The sequence below is a fragment of the Polypterus senegalus genome, chromosome 4, assembly GCF_016835505.1.
Source record: "Polypterus senegalus isolate Bchr_013 chromosome 4, ASM1683550v1, whole genome shotgun sequence".
NCBI lineage: Eukaryota > Metazoa > Chordata > Cladistia > Polypteriformes > Polypteridae > Polypterus > Polypterus senegalus.
The window spans coordinates 155,216,621-155,232,485 of NC_053157.1; positions in this window are offsets into that span (position 1 = coordinate 155,216,621).

The following is a 15,865-nucleotide window of genomic DNA, read 5'->3' on the forward strand; positions in this document are numbered from 1 at the left end:
AAGTGGAAAAGAGGAAGGCCTAAGAGAAGGTTTATGGATGTGGTAAGAGAGGGTCATGCAGGCGATGGGTGTAACAGAACAAGATGCAAAGGACAGAAAAATATGGAAAAAGATGATCCGCTGTGGCAACCCCTAATGGGAGCAGCCGAAAGAAAAAGTATCACAAACATTCACTTCTATATATTTATATTGTGGTTGAAATTTAACATCATATTAAAGAAAGAAACATCCCCTAACAGGATAAATCAGTTATCAGGCAGGAGGAAAGCTGCTCATTGTATTTCTTAATTACTACTTGGCAAAATGCCTTAGACGGAGCATTCATCAAAAACAGTTACAGCATGGTCAGAATGATTAGAATGAGCATATAACAACTGTCCATTCTGGTTGTTTTACAGGACATCTGTTGTTTTCTTAGTCATCTCTTAGTCATCTTTCAGCACATTTTGTTGTTCGCTTGATTTTTATCCCAATATGCCTGCAAAGGATTCTGAGGTTTATGTTATGTTATGTTATTTCTTTAAGATGAATGCTATGTTACCGTGAAAGTATTCTTCCACAAAATGTATATAGACTATATGTAATCAGACAGTGAAATTATATACTGTATATACAGGAATGAATAAATATAGTTGGACATCGACTTGATATATTCAGAAATTACCTAATATACTATAACACATGTGTGCTGGTGAGGCAGATCAAGGGCTCTGGTGATGGTAGTAACCCGCCAAAGAAGGGGTTACCTCTGTTTTCTGATTCTTTCTCTTTTTCTCCCTCTGCAGGCCGGGCGATTGACTTGGTGATGATGTCACTGATGATGTCACAGATGATGTCAGCCATTCCATCACTGAAGTCATCTCCGTGTCTGTCCTCTTGAACCCATCCCTTCCTACCATCTTCCTTCATAAACTGGCAAACTAGTTTCCTACTTTGGTTCTGTTGTCTATAAAGATATCTCTGCAACTAATTGTGTGTTTATTTTCACAAAAAATCTGTCAGAATATATGGGGTTTACAAGGTGGTACCCAAACTCTTTATTTGTGTTCTTTGTGTCATTTTACAATATATATCAGATAGCTAAAATCACAATAGTACAATAGTATCTTTATTTCAGTGTCTTCTGAACTTCTATTACTAATAACATTCTGCAAAGCAAGAGATAGGTGTTATTGTAACAGTCTTGCTCATTTTTTTATAGTTTTTCCTTGATGGATTTTCAATAAATGTGTGTCCAAATAGAGGTTTTGAACTTCAAGGAATCTAAACATAACTTATTTTCATTTTATGATCAAATGAAAAAGCAGAAAATATTTGCCGTCTTGCCACAATGCCATATTTGTGTGTGGTTTTGGAAGGATCATGTTGCCCATTGCCATGACGATCTATCACAGAAACACACAATATGTCACACTTGCCTTGCTAAGCATCAAGGGGTACTGGAAAAAAAGTTTCCCTAAGCCGGCTGATAGCAGTTGGAACATTTAGATCTTATTTAGATCTTGAGTAAAGAAGATGTCTGTTCTTAAGGGTGCAAGGAGCATATAGAGTGCAGCATGCAAAGTGGAAGTGGTTTGACAAATCTGCACACCAAAGAGCTGTCACTGTGAACACTGAATATGAGGTCCCAAGAGCTGTCCATGCAAGTAAAAACAGTCCATCATAATGGTGAGAAAACAAATCAAATCCTTTAGAGAGATAGGAAAATCACAAGGAGTGGTCAAATCAACCATCAACTAACTTAAAAAGAAAAAACACTCTGGTGAACTCAGTATTACCAGAAGGTTTGGAAAACTACAGAAGACATAACTATCCTGGATGATTGTAGAATTCTGTCCTTGGTGAAGAAGAAACACTTCAAAACATTTATCCAAACCAACACCACCATCTGAGAAGCTGACCTATCATTGCCAAAGGTCTACAATCAAGAGAAGAATTTATTAAACTAAAGACAGAATGCTTACCACCAGGTGCAAACCACTGGTAAGCCTCAAGAATAGGAAGGACAGATTATACTTTGCCAGAAAACATTTGTGTAAAGCCTGTCCAGTTCTGGAACTATTCTCTCTGGACAGAATGTTGGATAGGGAAGAGTATGGCGTTGTACAGTTCCCAGAGCGCTTCCTTAGCATTAGCGCTGTGGGGTATGTAAACTCCGATTATGTGGATGGTGGTGAATTCCCGAGACAAATAAAAAGGTCTACATTTAACAATCGCAAACTCCACTATCGGTGAGCAGTAGCTAGAAACAAGCGCAGAGTTACTGCACCATTCCTTGTTGATATAAACACACAGACAACAACCACCACGAGTCTTACCGCACAGAGTAACATTTCTGTCGGCTCAAAACGTGGCTAGCCCATCTAGCTGAATGGCGGCATCTGGAACTCTGTTGCTGAGCCACGTCTCCGTGAAAACAAAGACACAACAGTCTGTAAACTCACGCTGGGTAGTTCGCTGGAGTCGGATGCAGTCCAATTTATTGTCCAGGCAGCAGACATTAGAAAGTACAGTAATATGGACGGGACGCCATGCTAGCTTTTAGCCTAGCATAGACTCCCGCTCGCTTCCTGTGTCTCCGCTTTCTCGTGCACCGCTTCAATAGTTGCATCCATTTTCCTTTCACTACTACCCTCAAGTACATTATCTAGAGTGTTGTTGCTGCTGCTTCAAACCTTTCTACATATTAAATTAGATTATCCTCTGACCTACATGTTCCATGAAGCCTACTCCCAGCCTGAACAAAGCTAGAACTGTAGTCATGGTTTCTCCTGTGCCTTTAACACTATATAGCCTCTTAAATTAGGGAAAATATTAAAGACAAGTCAGATACTGCATATGGACCTCCAATCTCTTGGACCGTGGCTTATCAAACCTAAAGGATACAGGGAGTCTTCTGGAGATGGTGGTCAGTAATATAGTGGCACACCAGGGAACTGTCCTGTTTCATGTTTTGTTCACCCTCTACACTGACAATTGTAAGTACAACTCCAATTTATACCACATTTTAAAGTTCTCAAATGACTCTTTCATTGCAGGGTGCATTTACAATGGAGGTAAGAATCATTAGAAAGATGATAGAGGACTTTATAATGTGATGCAGAGAGAGCCATCTTCAACTAAACATTACTAAAAAAATACAAATTTGTGGTTGGCTTCCAGCATGCTAGAGAACCCCTGTGGTGGTGTTGCAGATTTGAACAGTAAACTACTACAAGTGGACAACACATACTGTACCTTTTTTATAGGGGCCAGAGCCATCTTCTTTTTGAGGAGACTTAAGTCTGTTAATATTGTAACAAGCTTCTGTGAATGTACAATGTCCATTGCAACTAAAGCAGCAATGTGCACTATTGCCTGCATGAGGCGTAACACCTGCTTAGAGGATGCCAGAGGCCTGAATAAAATGATCTGGAAGACCATCTACATTATATTACAGTACTGACCCTGGAATTGCTTTTAATAATGGTAAAAAAAAAGATAACAGCAAAATTAATTTTCTCAATGTCCATGTAATTATGATGCTTGAGTATATCTTTGATGATTCTACTCTTTGGACATTTCAGTCATCCCTCTTAGCTTTTTTTCTACCTAAAATGAGATCAGTCCTGAAGTTCTTTAGCATCTATGTCTCCTTTGCTATCCCTTCTCACTCACTTTGCAATTTCTCACTTGCTTAATTCTTCCTAAGGTATTCACATCGATCTTTTCCCATTATTGAGGTGTGACAACAAGATCTGAGCTGAGTTGAAAAATGCCAAATGAACCACCAGATCTCCATAATGTGCTTTCATTAAAACCTGTGTACATATATCATAAAGAATCTATGTTCATACAATGTATTGGAGTGAATGTGAAAGAAGGACAAAAAGGCACAAATCTGTTTCAGATCACAAAACATATGGATAATGTTCTCGGAAAATTAAAAATCTACAATGTGATAAACATTTGTCTTGGAAGAATGAAAGCATTAGTAAGCCATTTAATTATATACCAAGTATCTGTCAGGCCTGGCTTCTAACTGCAAAACTGGTTGAAATGAAAACCTGCCCAGGACCGGAGTTGAGTACTGTTAAACTAGCCTTGTATTTCCTGACCATATACAGGTAACTACTGACACTGACTGTACTGTTGACCACAAGAGGTCACTGTTTAACCATGGAAATAACAGCTGAAAATCATCAGAGCCACATTAGTGAGAATTTCTCTGTTTCTTCATTGATGTAAGTGATCAATCCCAGTGGAAAGCATCCGCTGAATTAATAAGAACATAGGAAAAGGCTTTAAATATAGGGCTTCAAAGTGCTGCTTTCAAAAGTATTCTCTTATTGCATCCATCAATCCTGTTCTATCTACATTTCCTGTAATTATTGTAAAACATGGTCGTAAGCGGGTGTGTCAGCTGTCCATGAGACCAGCTTCATCAAATCTTATCATGTGAAGCCTGAAAACAAAGAGAACTGATTTAGGATCATTTATGATAGGTAGAATGTCGGTCATTGGCCTTGGAACCCCTGCAGATTTTGTTTTTCCTCCAGCTTTTTTTTTGCTTTTTTCTGACCTACCAGCCATCTAACCTTACCTTTTGTTTTTTGTTATGTATTCTTTAATATTATTGCCTAACCTTAATTGTTTTTTCATGTCTTGTAAAGCACTTTGAACTTACATAGTGTGTGTGAAAATGTACCATACTATATCAATAAATGTTGTTGTTGTAAATCAAATACTATTTTGGCCCACTGTTTTCTTGTTCTAGATAACATCATCATCAGAGCTGGCATGTATAATGCTTACTCCTTTCATGATTTGAATGTGCTGCCTCACACAATGAGCACTGGCATTGCTCGGAGGTACCATTTTTATTGTGTGAATTGAGTGTCAGTCAGTATGTGCATAGGGGTGCACTGGGCTGAAAACTAATTCCCTTTTTGTTTTTAGCCCTTATTCTGAGAATACATTAAGATAATTGTTAACAGATTTTCTAACCACAGAAAATGTCTAATGCCTTTCAATGACAAACTGATGGGTTGGCCTGGAAATGAACTGAATTTGTAAGGGTAACTTATCAACACAGGTGCTGACTGAAATGGGACTGACAATGAATGTCATGGTTACTTTTGCAACATAAAATTGTTACATCAGTTTCAGATGTGGAATTTTCCTCTGTTGTTACTTTGAGTACATTCTGTGTTATCATACTGATAAAGAGCTCTGAAGGAGGAATGCATGCTATAACTCCAGTGAATAAAACTACAATTATGAAATATGCCACAAGCAAAGTAACTGTTACCCCATCTGGAGTAGTGTATATTCTTATTGCTTAAGTCTGCTAGGGTAGACCTTAGGCACCTTGCAGTCCTATGATGAATGGATGGCAAAGTATTCAATTCAGTATAACGCTCCTTGCAGAATACAGGCTGTGCTGGGATACACTGCAGGTCTCTGTGATCTTCAGCTGAGGAAACGGTGTAATTTAAGGATAATTATAAGTGGTGGTGTAGTAGTTAGTGGTACTGACTTCCTCAAATCCCTACTACAGGCATTGTCTGTGTGAGGTTTGAATTAAATTCCTGTGTCAGTGAGGGTTTTTTTTTCTTTGGGCTTGTTTCCTTCCACATGGAGCATGTAATTGATATTTATGCTGTTTCTTTGGTATTGCAAAGGATGTTTAGGGAATGGAACACACGAATAGAATGTCCTGGTTTGTATCTACCAAAAGTAAAGGTTAAAAAAGATTAAATAGAATGTTGTGAATGTAAGCAGTAAAGAATATGCTCAACAAATTGAAATAATTTCTGATGACTACGTACATTGCTGTGTCATGTAACGCTACGTACAGGGAATGCATATGATGTGATAGTTTGACTGGTGGCTGAGGAGATGCTAATAGAGCAAATGATAGGGACAAGAACCAGAAGGGCAGAAGGAGACAGAAGGGAACCCTACTTCAGGAGAGGGGCAATAAGCTGTATAGTGGATGTCCTGGGAATGCCATTAGTGATCTTTGATTTATTAGTGTGAGAAGACTTTTCCAGAAGGTTGGCTAAGACTATAAGGGGCTTTATTTATACCCTCTTCAGATTATTTTCCTTCCTAATTAAACATCCTATAATAAATAAATAGCAGTATGTAAGTAATTTATCATTGTTGACTTGAATAACCAAATGTCTAAAAGCAGACTAAACGTTTAAAATTACTATGATTCTCTTTCAACCCAAAGGTAATCTAGGTATGAACCATGCCAGACATTCAAGTTATCACCTACAAAGAGTGATTATTAATATGCTGTTGTCACTCTAAGAAGGCAACAGAGATAAAAATTAGAGCCATGCAGATTGGGTCGTCTTCAGTCAAGTAGAACTTGAATAATTCACATAATTCACAAATCAGGACAGAAAAGGCAGTTAAGAGATATTTCAGACCAGGTAATCCTTCTGGGCAAAAAGTCCATGAAGTAAGAACGCAAATGATCTCAAGTCCTAAAATACTGAATCATTAGGGTGGATCATGATACAGAACACTATGACAGTTGTCAAGACTAAGTATGACTGCTGGTATGGTATCTCTTTCACAAGAAGTGATTTATCTCTGATTTAGCTGGTGGCTCATTCATTTTTTCTTGCAGCCATCTTTTAGTTTCCAAGGCATAGCCAAGGCTTACAGAGGAGAGGTCTTTTAGTAGATAAAACAGAGATATCTGTACTCACATGACACCAAATTATGGAACTCTCCCAACATATACTGTATTTACACAATATTCCTAGCAAAAAGTAAGAGTTTAACCCAAAATGCAGTCATTTTGCTAAAATAATTATTTAGGCATAGATATATTGTAAACAATTTAAATAGAAATACTTCAATTATTAGATATAAAAATGTAAGGAAGAAGTCAGACACACAGCCTTGCAAAGAACACACCTGACAACATGACAGTCCCAATATACTTTCCTTCTCCTTGGACCTTATCTAGTCAGCATCGACTTAGTACTTCAGTTGGCTGCTGATATATGCAAGTTGTTATTGCTTTGAAATATTGGCCCACTCCAATGTCATTTTCAGCATGTTTTTTCCTCTTTAACATTAAATATTGAGTAAAAGAACCTTGGAAAAACATTGACCCTGAATACAAAAGATATAAATAAACCCAATGATGCTTTTCAGTGAGTCTTGTACATGAAAGTAAATGCAATAGGTATTTTATATTAATCTTGCATATGAGAGTAATTTGGAAAAATCACTCAAGATCTGCTGGCTGAAACTACAGAATCAGCATGTCTACCTTAAGCACTTTCTTTAATAGCTGCCAAGCCTTTGTAGTGCACTTTTTAAATGTGTTAGTTAATATACAGGTAAGTGTATACAATATTTAGTTTTTAATGAGAGCACAAATTTAGCTAGATGACATGGAGTCACAGTAGTTAGTTCTACTCCAAAGCTACACAAGACTAGGTTTAAACTCCAGTTTTTTCACTGCCTGTGTGGGCTTTTCCACAGATTTTCCAGTTTTTTTTTTCCATGATCACAATCATGTGCAGATAAGGAAGTCAAAACTGCCTTAGGATTAGTGAGTGCGTGCCCTGTGATGGACTGGCATCCAACACAAACTGTTTCTTGCCACGTGAATGATGTCACCAAGATAGACTCTAGTTTTTATAATTTATCATTTGGGTCATTTTTATATTTGTTGGAGTCACTGAGCCCAAAACCTTTGACACAATTAACTCCACAACACACTGGATGTAAAAATATTTATTTTTATGCACTAACAGTACCTTCTTACAGGTTCTTGCCAAATCACAATTCACCATTCTTTTCTTTTTGTTTTCTTTCTCCTCCTGTCCTTACAGGTTAGATTCGTTCTCTTCCACCCAACTCCAACTCACCTGGGAAGGTAGAGGAGCTCCTTTTCAATTTCGACCTGTATGCCACCTGGAAGCACTTCCAGGTCAGGCAAAATATCTCAATGACTGGGGAGCCTGCTCCCAGCAACTTCCTCCACTGGTACCCAAGGTTCCCAACAGGACTGACCACTAGAAATACAACTCCCATTGCAGCTCTGTGGGTGTCAAAAGCAAGTAGATGCAATAGTTTATTTGATCAAAGCACAGAAATAGGGTTGTACAGCCTTTATCATATTTAGTTAACTACTTAAATGTACTGAAATGCAATGAGATGTTTTGTAAAATTTGATCTTCCTCGTTAAAAGAAATTATCAAAGTGGAGAATATGATTCTAATTAAAGTGGAGTTTATGATATTATTTATCTTGACTTTCAGAAAGCATTTGATAAGGTGCCACAAGAGGGGTTGGACATCAAACTAAAAGAAGTGGGAGTTCAGGGTGATGTTTTTAGATGGGTGCAGAATTGGCTCAGACACAGGAAGCAGAGGGTGATGGTGCGAGGAACCTCATCAGAACTGGCCGATGTTAAGAGTGGTGTTCCACAGGGGTCAGTGCTAGGGCTGCTGCTATTTTTAATATATATAAATAATTTAGATAGGAATATAAGTAACAAGCTGGTTAAGTTTGAAGATGATACCAAGATAGGTGGATTGGCAGATAATTAAGAATCCATTATATCATAAGAGAAGGACTTGGATAGCAAACAGGCAGACTTGTGGCAGATTAATTTCAATGTCAGTAAATACAAAGTATTACACATAGGAAGTGAAAATGTTAGGTTTGAATACACAATGGGCGGTCGGAAAATCAAGAGTACATCTTATGAGAAGGATTTAGGAGTCATAGTTGACTCTAAGCTATCGACTTCCTGACAGTGTTAGGATATATAGCACGATGTGTGGAGTAAAACTATGAAGAGAATTAGTACAGTGGATCGAGACTGTTATTTAAAAAAGAGTTCATCAAGAACACAGGGACACAATTGGAAACTTGTTAAGGGTAAATTTTGCACAAACATTAGGATTTTTTTCTTTACACAAAAAACAATAGACACTTGGAATAAGCTACCAAGTAGTGTGGTAGACAGTAAGACTTTAGAGACTTTCAAAACTCGACATGATGTTGTTTTTGGAAGAAATAAGTGGATAGGACTGGCGATCTTTGTTGGGCTGAATGGCCTGTTCTTGTCTAGATAGTTCTAATGTTCTAATAACACATTAGTGGTGTAAATCTGAGTTATGGAAGACATTTTCTGCAAACTTAAGCTTAGCAGTGCCGTACTACAGTATAGTTTACAAGTGACTGAATATTAGGTTGACATTCTAATTTTAGAGGACAAGAATATTCAAAAAAATAATGTATCATGCTGGTAAGAACGTTTTAATACTTTGAAATTACCTGATAATGTCTGATCTTTAATTATTCATGTTCTAATGACCATTAACAGGCAGGATAACTTGGTCTGACAGCTAAATACAGTACACAGTTGCATACTGATGTTTTAAAACTGTTTTCTTTGCTGTTTATTTGCTGTAGAAATCTCAGTTTTTGGCATGTGAATCAGAGTGGATACATTACGTTCTTATCTTTTAACTATTTGGAGCAATGAATTAATGTTTATTTCACATAAAGACCAATAAAAATATGACATATCCTAAGGTAATATAGGATTTGAGATACTTTATTCACTCAGTTGCTTTATAATAAACACACAAGACTAAAAATAAAGGCATCTACTTGACTGTTATGTACAGTATTTTTTTCATTTACTTCTGTAAAAGAAGTAACTAATAACTAAGATTCTATTCAGCTATCATTCCATCCAACCGTACTGTTCCCTGGCCCACTTGGAAGGGGTGGGACCGGGTATGGTTCAGTGGGATTCGGGAACAGTGTGATCACTAAATGTGCCTGAGCACAGACCACAGACATGACATCAATGATACACTGTCATTTAATTTGTATACAATTTGAGTTAAAAACAGTTTTTTATTCTCACTTTACAGCTGAATGTGAATTGCAATTGGCAAGAAAAGCTATTAATTCCTCACTAACATCATTTGTCTCCATAAAATATTTTGTACATGCAGCACGATTAACAGCAAAATGCACTCAATAAATCTGTAAGAGGGTAAAGTGTTATCCCACTCTACGTGACTCAAAAAAAAAACACAAAATTAAGAAAATGTGTATGACATGCATGCTGTCAATCCATGTTCAGTTCATGTTTTGGCTTTACAAAAAGTCACATGGCGATGATGAAAGTGTGCCCAGGCCGAGAACATTAAAGTGCAGTGTGCGTGCATGCCAGTAGGGCAGTAGGGAGGGGGAACAATAGTGCTCAGGCATGGTACAGAACAAATGTGTCTAGTGTGAGTACACCGTTAGGCAACTCCTGCATACTTCTTTTGGCTCTTTAAACCTTTCTTTGCATTTTCTACTTATTCTGTTGTTGCTAGCAATAAATCATTCATTCATAAAAATTTTTTGCTTTCCATTTAATATGAGCTGAGATTTTATGATCATCTCTCCTCTTGTGGAGCTTTTGTTATATTTTGTTTTGCTAGATCCCCATTTTAGGGCCTGCCCCATTTGAAGCTAGCAGGTACTATCTGGGGACAATCTGGGTTATGGTGAGGCTCTGCTGGACAAGCCAGCCAAGATCCTGGCCTGCTTGATAGCGTTTTTTGGAGGCCTCATGCATATTTTTGTCTTGAAGGAAACTCCATTTCATAATAATTACAAGCATGTTATTTAAAGAAAATTCTGGGAACAGCATTGTGCAAAGTCTGACGCTAACACAAAGAAAGAATCTCAAAGAGGAATTTCAAAGCTGAGTTTGCATAGAGTAGAACAAACCACAAAAAGCCGAGGAAAAGCAGACATCTGTTCAGAGAACTGGAATACACAAGTTCAAGGCTAAACCTTGCTTTGCATTTTCCATCTGTAATACTTTTTCATAACTGTGTCATATCTCAGAGTTCTCTACACTTCTCACCTCCCTAGAAATATTAAGAATAAGCAAATAGCCTCTTTCTCACACAACATTGAGAGAACATGGAGAATTTACGGGAGAGAGAGCAATCATAATTAGAGGAAATGCTTATTATTTATTACCTCTGTTATTTCTAGATGCGACTGCCTCAATGTGTTCATTATAACAGTTGAAGTTAACAAAATTACAGATTCAGGTTCATACTAAAATCTCAATAAGCTATACTAATAGAGAAAGGAATCCGGCAAGTGTTTTTCCAGTGTTAGAAACTAAAGACACAGGTTTAGCGAATACAATATAAAAGAAAATGTGTGTCAGGAAAAAGATATCTTACCTAAAAGGTGAGCCACTAAAGAGATGCAGGCTGGAGCCTAGACTGCTGACACACCATCATTGGACTTCCCTGCTCGGTATTTAAACCTGGACATTAATGTGTAATGTGGTAACCAGAACGTTTTGCTAATTGGTGGCCATGGGACTAATATTGATAAAAGGCATATCTCCTGGACATGGTATGCATACTCTTGATTCAGGATACTTAAGGATGACTGCAGGAATAAAAGTGAAACAGTTTCATGCATTAGCAATAAATGGATGAATCAGCACTTAGAGAGTGAACATCAAGTGGAAGGTGTAAGACAAAAGCTTTTTATTGTTTTGTGTCTGTCACTCTCAGGCAGCTTTCATGTTGTGTTGAAAAGAAAGCTGTGTTTTGTACTTTGTGGCTTGAAAGCTTTTGACTTTCAACGATAATGTGATGTTATTGAGAAGAGTTAGACATTGCTTTATATTCATATCATTTATGTCATTTCTTAGCCAGGGTTCATGATAATGATAATTATCGTTATTGTCTTTATGATTATCCTTCCTCCCCTGGCTGGGGTGGAAATTCATGTTCTATGTCTTTCTTTGATTCTTTATTTATGTTAATGTTACTTTGTTGATTAAGTGCATTAATTCTTTGTTTTTGACTTTGTTTATGCATGTAATCGGCCTGTAATATATTCCATATGTTTTGTGGGTGGTTTCCTAAGAGGAGGGGCCTCCTGCCAATCACTGACAGGAACTTCCCTTTGCCCTATAAATTCGGAGGGTCTCCTTCAGTTTCTGGCAGTTCATTTTGGATGTGCCTGGGACCAGAGAGTTTATTTGTGTTTTGTTTTATGTGTTTTGACTTATTGCAATGGTTTTGACTTCACCTTTAGAATGTGTTTTTGAAACATTGTTTTTCTTGGTTTTCCTTGCTTGCAAAGCATATATGACTTGTGTTCTTTAGAGCTTCATAGTAAAAATGAACATTTTATTGATAATAAATCTTTTACTTTATAAAGACTCTGAGTTTGCCCTTACTACTAGCCAGGGTTTAATGTTGAAATCCCCCTCTAGTGGACATTTTTGGAAGTGCTTTTGGGACTACGTACTTTGGGACAACATGTTCAGAGTTCTCTCTGCAAACGTATTACATTGTTCAGATGGTTAATTGTTCGTTTCTCTGTACCTCATGGGATATTCCATGTAAAAATGGAATGGCAGGGATGTTGCATATTTAAATAAAACCAGTTTAGCAAAAAAAAAGTTAAAAAGCAAGCAATGTTGAATATAAAGTGAAATAAGTGTATAATTACAATGAAAAACACAACAACCTCTTAGTCCTTCACACAGGAGATCTGAAATAATTATGCAGTTCTACATCAACAGTCTACATTATTATTACGTATTCTTCCTCACAAATTGAAAAAAACTTTTATAGGTCTCCTAGGACAGTAAAGAAAAACTTAATAAGAAATCATTATGTCTTTAAACTAATCATGGGAGGCTACTTAAATGAGAGTGGTTAGAGCAATGAAACAACGATCTCCATGAAAATAAAACTGTTTCTAAAATGCCTTACAAAAAACAAAGAGCTTGGTGAATTGAAATCATCAAACACACATTTCAAGTAAGGATGATTTTGATGCACGTGGTGAAATGAATATGTTTTGGGATAATGTCTCACTTGGAATTTATATTTTCAGTTTCTTTAGTAGACATCAATGATCCATTTATGCACTTTTTCTTTCATGGATTTGGTACGAATCAAAATGGTGCCATAAAGCAGAAGAAAATAAAGTAGTCTGCTTAAGTTTGCTCTCCACATTGAGCAACAATATATAATTATTTTCTTTTACAAGTTAGTAAAAAGCTATAAATTAAAAGTGAGTATGAGTAGTACAAAATAAAAAAAAAATATGGAATTTGGTAATCTATGCTATAGTGGCTTGACACAAACTATTGGTACCTCTATAGCCAGGTGACAAGATTGTGAATATATCTGTTATAATATCACATTTGAAAAGTGATATTCACTCACTATTAAAGCTTTGAGAAATGATGACAATGCCAGTTCTGCAAACCTGTAAAATGATTTGTATTGAACTGCAGATGTACTTCGATGTATTGAGTCTTTTCTGAAATTTCTTAAAGCACATCTTCTGTCAGTTACAGTACCTTAATAAAGTTCCTGCTCTTCCTCGCACTGTGTTACCTAAGAATGTTAGTCAGGCAGCCATCAGCAATTCTTAAACCCGCTTAATCCTATCTATAGTCATGGATGGTCTGTGCCTATCCCAGCAGTACTGAGTGAAAGGCAGTGAACAGACCTAGACAACCTATTGTGGGGCCCTACCTGAGAAGGTGTTCACTTAAAATAGACCTATTTTTTTTACATTTACTCAAAATGAAACTGCTTTAATGTGAGTTTTAATAAATTTTGTGTTTTACATTAAAATTGCAGAGCTTTGTGACTACTACAATTTGTGTATTTTCCTAGCCATCCAGAATGTGCCTGTGCCATTTACAAATTAAAAATTAATTTTCATTTGTTTTAAATAATCTATTGTGACAGATAGGGGGTGATGTCGTCCCCTTGAACCCTCAGACCAGACACCATACACCAAATAAAAGTCCAAATAATTATTTTATTTGTACAATAACGTGCACAAAGCACCTCCACTATACTCAACTAATAATTACAATGATAACAATAATACACAATGAAACACAATTCCTCCGCACCTCCCAGCAGCTCAGTCACCCTTCCTCTCAACTTGGCCCACTGCTGGGATCTCCCACAGTCCTTTTATACTTCTTGACCCAGGAGTGTTTCTGTGCCTCAATCCATGTGACTATCTAACACTTCCTGGTCAGGTAAAACTCCTTTTCTTCAACCCGGAAGTACGTCATCTCTTCTGTCCCTGTGACGAGACGTACTTCCGGACTATATGGAAAATACAAATCTTTGAGCCTCCCTGCAGCGTCCTCTGGCGGCCCCCACGGTATCCAGCAGGGCTGTGAATTAAAACTCCAAAGTCCATGATGCCCTGCTGGAATTCGGGGGAAACCTCCATGTTGCAGGGAGGGCTCCATCTGCTGGCTTGGGGGTATTGGCCGGGATAAGCTGCCGGCCATATTCCACACTATGTATTTTCGGAACTTGCAATCTCGTGTCAGAGCGCATCCCTGAAGCTTGCCAGATACTGCAGTAATCAGCCATGGATGAGTGCTTCCCCATCAAACTTGAGCACTCACCCACAATCACTCATTTGTCCATTGTATTTTATTTGACATATAGACTGTTTTAACATTCATAATCACACAAAACAATGTTGCTGTGTGCACATTAAGATGCAAAATACATTGCTTTGCTATGATTATTCTCTGGTTGGAATAAAAAACAACTTCCAGCAGAGGGTAGCAGTACACAACATCAATCAATACCCTCCAAAAAGGAAATGATCACAGTAAACCTGTAATATCCATCCATCCATTTTCCAAACCTGCTTATCCTGGTGAAAACTTCAAAATCGTGGAGATCCATCTACTCATGGAAAGATAATGAAGAAGACATTTAAGATAAACTTTGAGTTATTTTAGTGCTGCAATCTACTGTACATTTATCTATACTAATAAAAGGCAAAGCCCTCACTCACTCACTCACTGACTCACTCACTGACTCATCACTAATTCTCCAACTTCCCGTGTGGGTGGAAGGCTGAAATTTGGCAGGTTCATTCCTTACAGCTTCCTTACAAAAGTTGGGCAGGTTTTATATCGAAATTCTACACGCAATGGTCATAACTGGAAGCAGTTTTTCCATTTACTGTAATGGAGATGAGCTTCAACGCCGGGGCGGAGTTTCGGTGACATCATCACGCCTCCCACGTAATCACGCAGTACATAGAAAACCAGGAAGACCTCAAAAAGCGCTGAAGAAAACATGCATTATATAATTGAGAAGGCAGCTAAACAATAAGAAGCGAGCGAAAGTGACATATACAACCATATTCATGAGTTCTGCTACTGAAACAAAGCACGATGTAAACCTACACTTTAAATTAAGTTCATAGACAGGCTGCGCTGGCGCTTGTAATTTAGTGCCTGCCCATATAAGGCCGTCCGTCAGCGGCAATCCAATAGCAAACTCCCACTAAATATTCACGGGTGAAGGACTGTGCTTATGGAGAGGAAGATGAGATGGTCAGGGTGGTGTTTGACACAAACTCAGCTTAACTGAGAGAAAGTTTTAAGTGCCAGGACTAAGGTAACATTAAATACAGCCATGGACATAGCACGAGATGGCACCAGCACAGCTGGGAACCTTCGATGCATGTACACCGAAGTGCTCACGGAACTGACGAGTGCACAGATAAAAGCAACAGTTCCAAAGAGCGCTGAACAAAACCAATTACACAATTGAAAAGGCAGCAAAAATATGAAGCGCCTGATACATACAAGCATATTCATAAATCCAACTACTGCGGAAACAAAGCACACGTGGAAAAAGTCAATGTCCCGCTAAAGGAAGACAGTGTAAAAACCCGTGCATGCAGTGTGTCAGGTCTCAGATAAAGAAGAAGACGAGCTGTTTATTGATGCAGTAAGAAACGAATCGATGAATGAAACCTGTCATCTTTACAACGATTGACAAAC